Source organism: Rhodamnia argentea, chromosome 3 (genome assembly GCF_020921035.1).
Source record: "Rhodamnia argentea isolate NSW1041297 chromosome 3, ASM2092103v1, whole genome shotgun sequence".
Taxonomy (NCBI): Eukaryota; Viridiplantae; Streptophyta; class Magnoliopsida; order Myrtales; family Myrtaceae; genus Rhodamnia; species Rhodamnia argentea.
Genome location: NC_063152.1, coordinates 25890997 through 25906708, shown reverse-complemented (window position 1 = coordinate 25906708; position 15712 = coordinate 25890997). Strand labels below are relative to the sequence as shown.

The window sequence follows — 15712 nt, the reverse complement described above, 5'->3', positions numbered from 1 at the left end:
TAATATTTGTGTACGATACTCACTTTAATGCTAATTTTTTTCATCGGTTTAGTTAAGTGCCAAATTGGAAAAAAAAATGATCACTTAAATGTCAATTTCGGCAAAAAATGATCACTTAAGTGTCGATTCCAACCAAACCGTACAAGTGACATTTTTTTAATTAATTTTTAATATTACATGTTAATTTTTTTTAAAAAAAATTCCATGTGGAATGTTCAACTTAAAAAATAGTTAATTTTTTTTAAAAATATTAAAATTAAACCAAAAACTAAAAAAAAAATTGCAGAAGTTTGCAGAACAGTAGGCTTGGAACCCTCGACGCCATTGTGAACCATCATTGGCAATGGCCGAGCACGGGTGGGGACTTGTCGATTGGGGGTCGGTGACTAGGCTTAGGCAAGGGCCTCCACCGGCGAGGGTCGACCCTCTCCCAAGCTTGGCCGCGGGCCTCCACCGGCATGGGTCGGCCACCATTGGCGGCCCACGATCGGCCCGGGTGGGGGTTGACGACCCTCGCCGATTTGGGTGAGGGTCACGATCCACCTCCATATCCGGGCTAGGGCTGCTAGCCCCGGCCAGTGCTCGGCAAGGTGACCCGTGCCCTGTTATCCCAATAGCCCTCGCTAGCCCTCGATGAGGTGACCCCCGCCCTGTTGTCTAGTGGCCAGGGGTCATCGACCCGGCCGACTAGCTCCCATCTATCGCTTGCCATTGCCGCCAACGTTGGGGCGGCGGTGACGAGGGCTTGCACAACCCTCGCCACTACAAATCTTGATTTTTTTTTTTTTTTTTGTTATTTAGTTAGTTTTTAACTTTTTTTTTTTTTTTCAGTTTTTAGCTGATTATGTGGAATTTTTTAATTAGTTTTTGGCTTTTTTTTTAATGCCGACAGGGATTTCTAGCGAGCCACGTATGCATCACACATGATTTTCGGTGAGCCACGCTGGACTTGGCACTAAAATAAATGTTTTTTAAAAAAAGTTGACACTTAAGTGATTAAAAAAAAATATTGGCACTAAAGTGAGTGCCGTACACAAATATTAGCACTTCTAGTGTCCTTTTGTTGGATATTTACCATCCATTTGTCCTAGTGTACCAATTTAGTACTTTTCTTGGTATTGATCTAATTTAATGAAAATTGACAAAGGGAAACTTTATTAGATGTGTATCGGTTTGGAGTTTCTGGTAATGAAAAAATTAATTTGAAATAAATTTGTCACATGTGTACTAGCTTGGAATTTTTTTATGGTATTCACCATTTTTTTCAAACCTTTAAACATTATAGAATGGGCACAGTGAAGTAAATTCTCACCTAAATTTTCAATTGGAGGACTATTATTAGCTCCAAGAAATAAAAACTACAATCCATTCAAAAACCAACCAGCTAAACATACTCTGAGGCCCCTTTCATTTCTTCATAAAATCCATTTTCGAGCGTGAAGCAATTGATAATCCTAAATGTCTAGTTACTCATTCTAAGGCTCCATTTATTTCACGAAAAATGTGAGATTTTCGAAAAATATTTTTCGGGAAGAAATAATGTCTTTTGATAAATTTTTGTCTTTTCATTTTAATTTTTAAAAAATTTGAAAATTGTAATTGGCTAAAATGTGAAAAAGGCACATAAAATATTTTCAAAAGTCTATTTAGTATGAAAAAACTTGGATTTGGCCAATTTCCTTAACTATGGACTCATTTTAAGAAATTTTTTTGTATTTTCATTTTTTATTTTTTAAAAAACTTCAAAATTTTTAAGTATCTGTCTTTTTAATCTTTTTTATTTTTTTAAATAATTTTTAAGCATTTTTGGTTTTTTTTTCAAAATTATTTTAAAATTATTTAAAATATCAAAAATATTTAAAATCCGTTTACGCTACGGCCATCGCAGGAATCGATGTTCATGCCGAAGGCTGCAAAATTGGCCAAAGCTCGATTGGACTAAATGGCTCACAAAGTTTTAATAAAAATTTTATTTTTTTGACAAAAAAAAGGTTTTTAAAGAATTTTTTAAAAAATAATTTAGTTTTTGAATTTTTTTTTCTTTTTTCCCCCGAGCCAACCGGTCTTGGCTATCTAAGGCTTGCCTGAGGCGGCCGTGCATTCATGTGTCCCTATGGATGAAATTTCCCAGATGGATGCTAATCCAAGACCTCTTGCAAAATCTTGTCATGGAGACATTTGACCATTGGACTGCCAAACGCAGCCTTATTGAGTAGAAGAACAAAGTAGTATTCTGTTTCTTCTGTTGTCATATGATGGATTTTTCAGTTTTAGTTTAGAATATGTGACAGAGCAATGACGACTACTGATATTGCCGATGCTGATTTTCATTGGGCCTGCGGGTCGAATTAACTAATGAGATGGTCTGTGATGGAGCAAGGCTCGAGCTCACCGTGATGTGCCGAGCCACGAGCTCGCCGGCCCAAGCTCTTTGGCTTCGGGGTGAGCCTGAGATTGTAGTGACGTGCCGAGCCACGAGCTCGACGGCCCACGTCATGGTTGATCGCCAAAATACCGGCCATCGCTGAGATCCGTGGTCGTTGGAGAAATAAATGGCGAGTGGAGAAGCAAGGAAGATGGAAAAGAAAAAAACAGAAAAAGAATAAAAAAGAAAAAGAAAAAGGAAAAAAAGAAGAGAAAATAAATCAAAGAAAGTAATTAAAAACAATTTATCTTCGAAAATTATAAAAAATAAATAAAAAACGAAAAGAAAGTAACAAAATAATTAAAAGAAAGAAAATGTGAAAGAGAGGAGGAAGAAAAGAGGAGGAAAATATATATATTTTTTATTTTCCTCACTTTTAAAGGAGTTTTTTTTTTCACAAGGCGAAATGTTTTCCGCGACTAGCTTATTTTCCTCCTCCAAAAACCGAAAAATCCAAAAAACTTTTTTTTGAGAAGTTGTTTTTCGCGAAACGAATGGAAATGTATTATTAGGCATATATACTTTTACTTAATAAAACGATCATACTTTACTTGATTTGCTTGTTTTCTTGTTTGGAATTGCATGTGGCATCCTTCTAACTAGTTTCAAGAATGGCATGCACCACCATTAAAGCGTTTGATTAGATGTACAAAACGAAATACAGTTGATACTTACTTCTAAACTTCAGCTGGCCTTCTATCTTAGTTTGGAATTTAATGAAGATATCTCATTAGTCAAACTCAAAATTTTATCTGCTTAAAATGTCATTTTAACTCATAAAATTAAGAGATGATCGGCTTTCACTTGTAAAGAAAAAAACTAAACAGCAACCAGTAATGTGTATGCACAACTATTCTTGGTAATTACATTCGGTTGTAGTGGGCGAAGAGCTGGGTGTTGATGGTCTCGCGCTCAATGCCAGATATGGTGCACGTGCGAGAAGGGATGTCGATGCTGGAAGTGCAGATGCCCTGCTTTCAGTGGAAGGAGGTGAGGGGTAGGCAGAACTCGCTATTCTTGTTGCCCTCGAGGAAGGAGCAGATTTCACAGGTGCCTAGAATCCGAGGGCTTCACTGATCTGGCAATGATGGCAGCTCCTTGTCTGGGATCGAGCTGCTTGACTCACGCCCTGGGTAAGAGTGGTTCAAGGAGAGAAGGTTCGATTGCCTCAAACCTCGCCTCTGGTGCTCACTGAGTTCCACTGATCTCTGGCTCGGACGATGGCGATGGGGCGGTCGAAGACGCTTGACAGGCACATTTTGGCACGGCTGACGCCCTGATCTTAAGGGGCTTTGAAGGGTAGATCTGAGGGCTTTTGTGCTGATCAGAGGCCTGGATGGATCGAAATCACGACCTTTATATGAGGGAGGGGCCGAGCAGGGGAGAGGAAGGGTTTGGCTATTGAGTATGATCACGGGGTTAACATAAATGGGTCCTTGCGAGCTTAATCCAGAAAGGGCCCCAGCACGATCCAAGTTTGAGTCGCCACAGGCCAGGAAACTTTGCAGAAGGCTGTGAATGCAGTGAGGGAGGGCTCACGAGAGAGGCTCACTAGATTCGAAAATGATTTCGCCTCGCTTTCCATCTGGCAATCCAAAACTAAAAATTTGTTTTTTCGATATTGCTAAAAGGATATTTTCTAAATAATTGACTAGCAAAATATTCCCTTCAATTGACCTTGTAGGTGACCTAGCCCCACCAAACATCAAAAATTAAAAGAGAAAATATTTTCATTGTGAAACAAACGAGCCATATTAGCAATTTTCAGATAAAATTGGCCGGAAATGATTAAATTGACAAATTGTCGAAAAGGGTTTGAGACTTACATTCTAAGTAGCCAGCTTTGAGAATTAGTATCCAAATAATCAATTTAAAACTTTTCATAATTTTCCCAAACTTTTAGGATGCCTGGTGAACCGCGTTCTATTTTTGCAGAACACGTTTCAAATGAGACAATTTTATGGGGTGCAAGAATTTCCTGAATAATCCACGTAAAACGCGTGCCATTTGTCATACAGATCTTTGTTTCCCTATTCGACCACCAAATCCAATTAGCTAGCAGATCTGCAGAGGACAAAGAGTCGAAGACCACGTTTCCTCATTTTCACCGCTCATCAAGTTGGACTGGTACGCATGCACAAATCAAACCATAAAATTTGCGCGATCATAAATAATAGATTTTAAACAATAAAAGTATTTTATTTTTTCAACATAATTATCTTTGGCTTTTTGCTCATCATCACTGACCTCAGTTGCTGATCTCCCACAATTTCAAGTAGAAAAATATCAGAGTTCTAGTCGCAACAAGAGCCCAGTTAGCTATCTAGTGTCCACCATTTTTAGGCCCCTTAAAATTTTCATTGTACCACTCTCTCGCTCCCTCCTTGCTCGAGTTTTCCAAAGACCAAAGAGAGACATGGTGGGGATTATTATGGAGAAATTGGGTTCGGTTAGCGTCGACTTCCCCAGGTAATTTTTGAGCAGCAAGCGGGGTAGAGAATCACCTTTGTTGCCCCTAAGAAATTTCGAAAAACCAGGGTTCTCTGTTGCTCTCTCCCTTTTCACTTGAGCTGAGTTCTGAAGTTTCAACTCCTCCGCCTCTTTTGACCTCTCTATATTATTCACGAGGGAGAAAAACTTTCTAGCCACAGATATTTTTCTGGGTGAAACGTCATTGGTTCTGCAAAGTTTGAAGCTTTGTCTCAGAAAGGAATTTTTTTTCTCCTTTCTGTCCCTCTGCTGCCCAATTCTTTTATCCTCGCGATATTAATCTACGACTTCAAGTCTTCAACCATAAGGCTTTTCTTCTCTGCTTGCGTTTAGTTGCCGCAAGTCCTACCTGTATATGAATCCATCAGGATTTTGTGCTTTGCTCTATCAAGATTTGACGAACTGAAGATGTGAATTTGTCTGATCTCAACCGGTTCTGTTGGACCATCCAGTCCCCAATTCCAAAAATTGAGAACCGAACCCTCCAGTTCGGTTCCCCTTGAGTGGGACCAAACCGGATCGAGAACTGATCACTCTTATCTATGCCTCATGTGGAATTTTTAATTGATGTGAAAGTACCACGTAAAGTTGGGAGGGGACCACAGGGCAAATGTAAGAATCGATAGAGAGTTTGTGATATTTTTAGGCAAAAAAGGTTCGTGGTATATTTAGGATTAGACCCAAACTATGAGGTTTTTTTTTAGATAAAAAAAATTTGGAGCAGTTTCGGGGATGGACTTAAAATTGAAGGGGTTTTCTAGACAAAAATATGTGTGGGATAAATTTAGGAGTGGACCTAAAATTGTTTTTTTAGGGACTTTGGCTTTTTAATACTTTTCAACCCTTTTTTTTTGGCCCCACAGTCTATTGTCCTAGTGAAATAAGAAGACGATATTACAATGCATCTCTAATGACACTGTTAATAATATATTTTACAGCCAATGCAATTGGCTTCATAGTTAGTGGTGAGCGATTCTAGGTTCTTTACACATTGCACTTAGAACCTAAAACCTACCCTTCGGATTCTTCTTTTTTTGAAACTTGAAACCCGTCCTCCATGCCCCGGCACCCGAGACCTACCCGGTCACAAGTTATAGGGTTGATTCCAAGGTCTACCAAGATTCTACATGTGTTCTTAATTTAATGAAGGGAGTGAATTATCACCTTTAAAGATGACCACTTGCTATTCCAATCCACTCACCATAATTTGTATTTAGACACATAAGTAAATATAAAACACTAATAAAGCAAAAGTCTCAATTATAAATATCTTAAAAAATGAAAGCTCAAACTAGTGATTTTAGATTAATGATTTATCATGGGATACCTCGAAATATCGCAAGATCTCGTGAAGACATATACCAAGAAAAACACAAAAACTTGTTAAAGATTTCAGATTTCAAGTTCTACCTACCTAAGACCCGAGACTTACTGGTTAGAACAGGTTCCTCATTTTTGGAATCTGAAACTTATTATGTATACCTTGAAATTTAGAGCCGGACATGTTCCACATTGGTCCGGTTCTAGGTTCTACTCGATACTATGCTCATCCCTATTTTCAAGTGAGTTCACTAAATCTTTTTAGTGGTAAGACCCCTTGTAGATCAGACACTAGTTATTGTAAAATCTTTTGTTATAATTTTAGGAAGATGGCATCACAAAACTGTATGCTTCTAATGTAATCACGAACAAATTGTTTTTTCCTTTGCTAGTACGGTACTAGCAGACAGCGTTTTAGTAAGAAAATATTTGGGTGAGAATTCTTTGGGCGCAAATTTTTCTGTGGATGTGAATTCTCGTTGAGTTCTGATTGAGGAGTCCGATTGAGGAGCAAAGTAATAAATAGTCGATGGATGTCGAATATAGTATATAAAAAATCAATACCTCCACTACCGAAACCTCTCCCTCGAAGTTATTTATTCTTCAGTATGTATCAGAAGGCGTGAGTACTCCCCTTCTTGCTTGGCCATTGCAATTACGAAAAATAAAAATTGGAAGTGAGATATAATAAGAGATATAGAGAAATCCTAGTGTGAAATGTGAAGGGTGAAAAGGAGAGAGTATCCTATATATAGCCGTCGGTTATCGAAGAGAGATGCATCGCGAGTCCAAAGGAGATAGAGAGAGGAACAAGTCTAAAGGGTAGAAAGAGCACGAGAGAGAGAGGCAGAATGAGTCTTGAGGGCAAAACCGAAGCTTTGAAGGTGAGAGAGGGGGGAACGAAAGCTCTGAAGCAGGGGGGAGCGAGTCCGGAGCGAGTCTCTCTCTCACCCTCGAGACTCGCTCTCCGCCCTCTCTCTCGCCTTCAAAGCATTAGCTTCGCCCCTAAGACTCATTGTGCCCCTCTCTCTCTCTCTCCCGCTCTCTCTGCCCTCGAGACTCGCTCATCTCTCTATCTCCTTTGACTCACAATGCCTCTCCCTCTCTTCGGTATCCAACGGCTATATGTAGGATCCCTCTCCTTTTCACTCTTCTGGGATTTTTCTGGGATTTCTCTATATCTCTTGCTGTATCTCACTACCAATTTTTTATTTTTCGTAACCGCAATGGCTAGGCAAGAGAGGGAGTCCTCATGCCTTCTAAGACATACCAAAGAAGAAATGACCTCCTAGGCTGAGGGGAGGTTTCGGTGGTGGAGGTATTGTTTTTTTATAAATTATATTCGACGTCCATTGACTATTTACTTACTTTGCTCCTTAATCCAAATCCTTAATCGAAATCCAATGAGAGTTCGCGTCCACCAGAAAATTCGCGCCCAAAGAACTCTCACCCAAATATTTTACTACTAAAATATTGTCCGGTGGCATCCACCAGTCCATCGACCCAGACCGATTATTCAGGTGATGTCCTGTTTGATCTTGTTTCGAGTAGAGTCAAGCAAAAATGAACTGTGTTTTGAGTGAGGTCGGGTATAATGAAGACTTGATCCAACCCAACCCATTCGCACCCCCACTAGTACCAGCATAAATCATACCGTTCCACTTGAATGGACTTTGTTTCCTTTTGTTTCATCTAGAAAGTTCACTTCTTGGTGTGCGAAAGCAACAAAGATGAGGTGACTGAAAATGCACGTCAACGGATATCGTGCGAAGCACAAGTCGACGATGCAGGAGCCGAAGCTCCGATGATTCACACGAGGCGCGGGATGCTACTATGCGACCTTATCCAGGGTAACCATTCGAAGATGACGTGGAGTCTACCTTCCCCACCATCACCCCTAAGTTGAGAAAAAATATTTTTCTTCCCTTCATCCCAAGAAATAGCATTGAATTTTACGTCTCGGAGTTTAGACGAAGCAGTTTGAGGACTTTAGACGAAGCAATTTAAGGACTTTACTCAAGTCCAAAGCTTTGTTTCCTTTTGTTTTATCTAGAAAGTTCACTTCTTGGTGTGCGAAGGCAACAAAGACGAGATGACTCAACATGCATGTCAACGGAATACACGAGAAAGAACAAAATATTTACTAGACATGTACGTCACACACACACAAGTCAAATAAAGTGACAGTAAAAATAAATTGCAAGGTAGATCTTACTTGACGAAATTGTGTCAATGTCGTGTTGGGCACTAAAATTAGATTTCATCATTCCTCCAATTGTGTCCTTTTCTTGATGCTCTTTTCCATGTTTTCCCCCATTTTGACTTTTTCATTCTCAAGACAAAGTGAACAGCACGACTTAAAAAATGTTTAAATAATTACGTCAGTTTACCCTTGCAATTTTTGACTTGTGTGCTTGTGACGTGTGCACGTTTAGGGAGGGAGTTATATTTGCATACCAATCAGACCCAAAAGGACAAAAGGAAAAAATGCAGATTGGTTGCCGCGACCTTAGCGTATGACCTAACCAACCAACTATGCAAAAAGTAATTAAGAGAAATACAATCAAGGAAATGACGTCAAAGGAATGGCAACAAACAAAGAAGTAAGAACGTGTCACAAAAAGAATGACAATCAGAAGCAAATCAACTACGAGAATTCATGTCATGGAATGCATGGCTTCCCAACCTTTGACATCGTTTCAACAGTTTCGCTAATATGAATATCTCCAAACCTGGACGATAATCACTCACCCGTGTGCTCAAACGCTTACTTATCAATCGATTTTATAATCCGGATGTCTTGGCAACAAGAACGACTCAAATGAACTCCAAAGCTTGTCAATGCCAGTCCAATTTGTGAATGAACTACTCTCTAACTTGTGAAAATCAGCAACACTAGAGAGAATTTCCTCTTACCTTTCTTTACCTTCAAAAGATGTAGCACAATAACGCTCTATGATCAGTAAGTCCATGGTAAATGACGTCCTCAAACATCCATCCTCCTCCGCTTCTTAGCATGGAATACTCAGGATTTAAGACGCCTAATATCGCCGAAATGGCTTGGAAAGATGGACTAAACTGCACAAAAAGAAAGAAAAAAACGCGGCAGACAGCAAGAGACAATTCTAGACTGAATGAAATCAAACTCCACAGTTTTTTAAGAATAAAGCAACCTGATGAACGCAGCAGCATTACGGTCCGATGACATCAAATCGACTCAAAAAAATAATCAAAATCACTCGATGAACAAACTTAGACTGAAAACAGCTAAATCAACGACGGATCGAGGCTGGAGCTGCAGAAACGAAGATCCAATGCAGAGAGCTTCGCCATGGAAGAAGCTGGAGGTCTGCTTCTGAAAGCACTGAGGAGCTTCGAGCTTATAAATGGCGAATGGAAAACTGCTAGAAGGGAGAGAGAAACAGACGATTCTGTTGTGGCGTCCTTATCCGCGTGATCTCCGTCACTCTCGATTCTGCTTCCCTCTCCTTTTCAATTCTGTTACGGCGTACTAGTCGCGCGGAATCTCTTGTTTGTTACGCAAATCACAACTAGAATTTTTTTTAATATCACGAAAAATTTTAAATTAATACTATATGATAAACTTATTTTGGATAATATTTTTAATCACCAAAAATCTCAAAATGATATACCCGTAACAAATTTATCCTCCATCAGTTTTCATTAAATTTTAATTTCATATTGTTGAGTTGGATGATATGTGACAGTTGATGAGTGTACCATCTTGATATTTACAATATATTTCTCTTAGATATACAAATTTAATACTTTTCATGGTATTAACTCAATTTAATGAAAATTAACGGAAGTTAAATTTGTTACATGTATATCGCCTTGAGATTTTTAGTGATCGAAAGATTAACTTGGGGTAAGTTCATCACATATGTATCAAATTAGAGTTTTTTGTGGTATTGACCATTTCTTTTTTTTCACAAACCTTTAAACATTATAGGAAGGGCACAACCAAGTGAATTCTCACCTCGATTTTCGATTGGCTACTGAGGATTTAAATCTATATTGCTTATTATTTGTTGGATCCTTAGATTACAAAATGATGACGGCCGTACATTTGTCACCTAAATCATGTTGGCTATTACATATCATCATTAATTGCATAAAATATTAGGATCATAGTTTGCATTCGCATTTCATTTTAGATCATGTATCGCACAAGAGCTTCTCCATAGTTATCCCGGACAAGCGCACGTACGATTGGAGCTCCTAGATTGAATAGACGGGGATCAATTATGAATTCAAAATAGAATAATGTGAACATCCGTCGCCGTCACCTACTGCAGGCGTGGCTGCATTCTTTGCTTGGCTAACCCCCGAGTCCCTCGCAGCCCAAGGGATTCCAGAGATCACCTGACAGCTTCTCGGCATCGGCGCCGGCTACACGCATCCTCTGCGGTTCCGGCGCTCATCTAGCCCCCCCCCGGCAGCGAGTGACAGCCCTTGTCGTCCTCAATTAGTTTTTTGCATGGTGAGTGCAATTTTGTTAAGCTTCATACGATTGCTTGGCTTTATTACATAGTTTTGATGCCATGGCCTATGGACTATTTTCTCGCGGTAGACTGTCTTATGACATTTGCTTACCCAAATTTTTACTTGAGCAACCAACAAGAGACGTATTCTCTTATCTTTTTTTTTTTTTTTCATATGGTCAGAAGAGAATGGGCTGCTGTATGTTTCATCAATAAACGTACACATTATATATACATATGTAATTTAATTCAGGCGTTCCGGCTGATGTGATGCACAAAAAATAGGCTACAGGCATGCATCTTAACTTGATGGCTTCAGCTGAACCATAATCATCCTGCCGGATGTGTTTTTGCATTACTTGATAGGTTTCTCTCTCGGGACAAACTTGACTGCAGGGCGAGGAGCGACGGCTGCACCGGGGACACATTCAGCTTGCTTATTCTGGGGAACTTGTAGTTCGATATGAAACTATCCCATCTACGTCTACTGTTGGTCTATATCTTGGGGCGTGCTGATATCTTTAGGGAAAGAGCTTTATCTGCTGCATAGATTATACTCCTCTAACCTTTTTTTGTGCATCACATCTACTGGAACTCCTGAATGAATTACATAAATGATATTCTTTTGTTAATGGCGCATTTCGTTAGTACACTTTATATGCAGTAACATTCATTTTTGAGGAAATTAAATGTTTCTTTTAACCATCAAGAAATATGGGAAAAAAAAAAAAACTGAATACATCTTTTGTTTGCTACTCAAGTAACAACTAGAATTCACGAACCTTTAAACGTCACGGGAAGGTCGCAATGAAGTAAATGTCAACCTCGATTTTTTATGGTAATTTCCTTAATTTGGTAGGATTAATTTCCTCAACATTCTTGGTAACTTAGTAATTTTTCAACTAGAAAAACAGTGAAGTGATTGATTCCAATGATTAACCCATGCAAATTACACTAATCCCAAAAAAAGGGAACGAAAACGCTGATCGCTAGGGGGACCAATTTTTAATTGCAGGCAAGAAAGTCGAACAACACATTAGGTACACAAATTGAATTTGCATTTGGTCTGGGAGAAGAAATCAAAATGCTGCTTGTGATCTACTGATAAAGTACCACAACTTCATTTCTCCTCTACATTAGATAGCATAATAGCATGCTGATGTATTTGATGCTAACACTAATCTGTTGCGGTTGTTTGTCGAACAAACTAAGTCAAAATGGGATGGCGCAGGGCTGCTTGAAGAACTGGAGGGGAGGCTCCGATGTGAGCCGACTATTTTCACAAATGAACGGCCCGACTGTAGAGGGCGAAGCGAGCTCTCCCGTTCGACTTTATTCTCCAAAGTTAAAGCTCGACTTGTGATGAACGGTGAGAAAGGAATGTCGATCAACAGCAGCTTTTGTGATGAGTAGATCACAATCCGATCCAAGATAACCCAGAACTGGAGGTGATAAGGCATGTCGGGAGATTTGAGCAATGATGGGTGCTCCAAATTCGTACATACCCTTTACACAGTCATGAACAGACATTGTTCTCGGGAGATTTGAGCAACGGTGGTTTTCTTTTTCTGATACGTGAATTTATCATCTGCGAATGTGCGGTGGTGTCTTTTAGTCGAATATGATTTGAGAAGAAACTTATAGAATATGCAATATATGCAATTCGATCTTTAGTCAATACGTATTTATGCTTTGTGATCTCTCATGAGACTAAACTTAAGGGAAAACTACCAAAAAAAGTCACAAATATATTATAATTGTGACTATTTAACCTAAACCTATTATTATTATTATTATTATTATTATTATTATTATTATTATTATTATTATTATTATTACAATTGAGTCCTAACCCTTTTGTATTTGTGCTAAATTTAGTACATCCAGCCAACTTTGATTGGTTGACGCCGATATGGCATGATCGATGCTATTATGCCAATTTTAAATAATTAATATTTTTTAAAATTAAATTTATTTTATTAATTTTATATTCTTTTTTTTCCCTTATCCTTCTTCCTAAGGCCGATCACCGATTCGGCAATTGGCCAGAGGCGAGGCTCGGCCGAGCCGATGGGCGGCGATTGACCTCACCGGAAGAAGGAGAAGAATAAATAAATACATATATAAGTAACCAAAGAAATTGAAAATGTATTACAATATTATTTAAAATTATCGTGTCGGTGTCGATTGGCCAAATTTGGCTGAATGGACTGATGTAATACAACCGCAAAAGGTTTATGATTGGATTGGCAAAAAAAAAAAAAGATTTAGGACCGAATTAGTAGAATTGTAATAGATCCGCACTTGTCTTGATAATTTTTCCCTACATTTAAACAAAAAAAAAACCATATTTCAGGTGTAACAAAAAAAAAAGCAAGTGCTTATGAAAAGTAAGGATATTTTAGAGGCCTCGCAAAAGGTTGGACAAGCCTACATCAGCCATTTTTTTTTTAATTAGAAGAGCCTTAGATTTTCTAAATACTCGTTGTACATCAATTGTATAACAAATTTAAAAAAAAATTGGCCTTGGAAATCACTTCAACGGACTTGAGAGCTGGAGCTTTGCAGCGCAATAGAACAGCTCAACCAAACTCAACGCCATGGAAGTGGCTGAGCTCGATGGAGCTTCAGCGGCAGCTGAGTGACTTGATGGGTGGAGATCGCTATATGAAGGAGAGCAGGGATTGTCTTGTCGGCCGGGGTAGCCGAACGAAGGCGGGCGATCACAGACAATGCAAGGAGCCGTCGACCGGGTGGATCAATTCGATTTGATTCTCAATCCCCGAGAGCCGGATTTTAAACCGGTTCTTTTCCTCTTAAAGTAGGCTCTTGCTTTTTTTCTTTTTTTTTTTCCGCTCCAAAACCATCCCTTAATCCTTACATACGTAGATACTAGACATGCCATTTTGTTAGGAACATTATCATTTTTTCTTGAAATATTAATTTTTATTTATTTAATGATTTAAGAAAGTGATTTTCTTTTTATTAGAAAAGAAAGCCATTTTCTCCTTTTTAATTTCAATTGATGAAGAAAATTTTTGGGAAAATTCCAATTAAGGGCCTCAAGTGCCCTGATTTTTTCAAATAGGGGTCCGAAGTGGATTTTGTTGTAAATAAGGGCTCGAAGTCCTTTATTTGTATCAAAGAAGGGGCCTGATTTTTGTCTTTTTGTCTTTTTTGCAATTTTGTCTTTCTTTTTCTTCTTTCCTTTGCTTTTCATTTTTGTCTTTCCCTTTTTTTTTCTTTTTCCCCTCCCCTCCCCTAGCAACTGTCCACCATTAACGTCTGCTTCTCTCTCTCTCTCTCTCCCTCTCTCTACTCGTCCACACACACTCTCTCTCTCCAGTTTGATCTCCAGCATAACCGGCATGTGAAGCGGAGCAAAAAATTGCAAGAATGCATTTGCATACTCTGCATTGGATTAGTCTTTCTGCTGGGTACACTTAAAATTCTCTCCATTTTTGTTCTTCGTTTCGCCGATTTCCTGATTTCTCCTTCTCGGTCATCGAATGTTCAAGGACTCAGTCATCCTTAGGCTTGAGAGTCCCTCTTCTCTCCCATCGAACCCGTCTCCTTCCCTCTGCTCCAGCAACCTCCCAACCTCCCCCTCGCCCGCCTGCGCTGCCACCTTCTTTTGCGCCTCCTTTGCCTTGAGCGCCTGCAGCTTCGAGTGCTTGTAGTACGCGACGCGAGCCCGTACTCGAACAGGTTCACCAGCGTCACCGTGTCATTAATCACCGACCACGAGAAGGCGATCAGCAACTAGTCCTTCACCACATCGCCACGTTCATCGTCAGCGCCGAGGTCTTCCCAACGAGTAGGAACACTGCCAGGTTGAGCGCGAACGCGCAGAGTGAGTTGGTTCCGAAGACCAAGAGGTCGGGCCGAAAGCTCAAGGACTTGACAAGCACCAGGTGCTCCATGAAGACCCACGGCACGAGCAGGAAGACGAAGCAGCACAGCGCAACGTAGTATAGCGATGTGATGGGGTTCAGCTGAATCCCCTTGGAGGTGAGTAGGATCTGGATCAGGACCAACCTCGTGGCCTCGAAGGCGATGGCGCCGAGCTAGAGGGTCACGCCCCAGGTGTCGAATTCGCCTCGCTGTAGGTGGCTACGCTGAGCGAGATCGACACCATGTTCAGCATGGTCTGGGACTTGAAGGTCTCTCTTAAGCAAGACGCCGATGGGGTGGATGGCGACGGGCATGAGGGCCTTGAGCATCTGGATGAAGGAGATGGTCCACCATTGATGTCTGACCTCCGGACGCGACTGAGGTCAAAAACGACAACAGCCGCAGTCTCAAGTTTCTGTTTCCTCCAAATATTTTTACTCTCAGCGAGGACGTGAACATGGTCAGCGTCTGGCTGTCGTACTTGTAGTACTGGTTGGTCGTTGCGTCCTCCATCTTCTTCCTGTACACCGACAGGAAGAACTTCTTCAGGAGCGACGGCCGGCGTGTCTGCTTTTCTCTCTCTCTCTCTCTCTCTCTCTCTCTCTCTCTCTCTCTCTCTCTCCTTCTTTGCTGGTTTTCTTTGAATCTCAAACAGGTGAAAACGAAGAGACAGAGACTTGCAAGAGATCAGACGGAGAGAGAGAGTGTGGACGACTAGAGAGAGCGAGAGAGAGAAGCAGACATCAATGGTGAACCGTGGCTGGGGACGGGGAGGGGAGGGGAAAAAGAAAAAGAGCAAGAAAAAGGGAAAGGAAAAAATAAAAACGAAAGCAGAAAAAGAAAGATAAAATTGCAAAAAAGGAGAAAAAGACAAAAACCAAGCCCTTCTTTGAAACAAATAAGACATTTCGTTATATTTGAAATGACGTGCACTTCGGACCCTTATTCGAAAGAATGAAGGCACTTGAGGCCCTTAATTGGAATTTTTCCAAAATTTTTTGTAAATAAATTAGTTTTCTGTTGTCCAGTCACCAAAAAATCAAAAAATAACTAATTCGAAAATAATTTTTTTTTAAAG

General features: G+C 39.9%; 1 protein-coding gene across 2 annotated transcripts in view; it reads right to left on the bottom strand.

Moving 5' to 3' along the window:
- The window catches only part of LOC115727690 (serine/threonine-protein kinase rio1-like), a 110715-nt gene that overhangs the window by 19180 nt on the left and 75823 nt on the right, over nt 1–15712 (bottom strand). Inside the window, exon 1 of one of the 2 annotated variants that reach the window (XM_048276123.1) lies at nt 6359–6363. The exons of the other annotated variant lie outside the window; for it this stretch is intronic. The gene's annotated coding sequence lies outside the window, so the exon portion shown is untranslated. Of the gene's footprint in view, nt 1–6358; nt 6364–15712 lie in introns of those variants that run through there. 2 annotated transcript variants of the gene reach the window in all.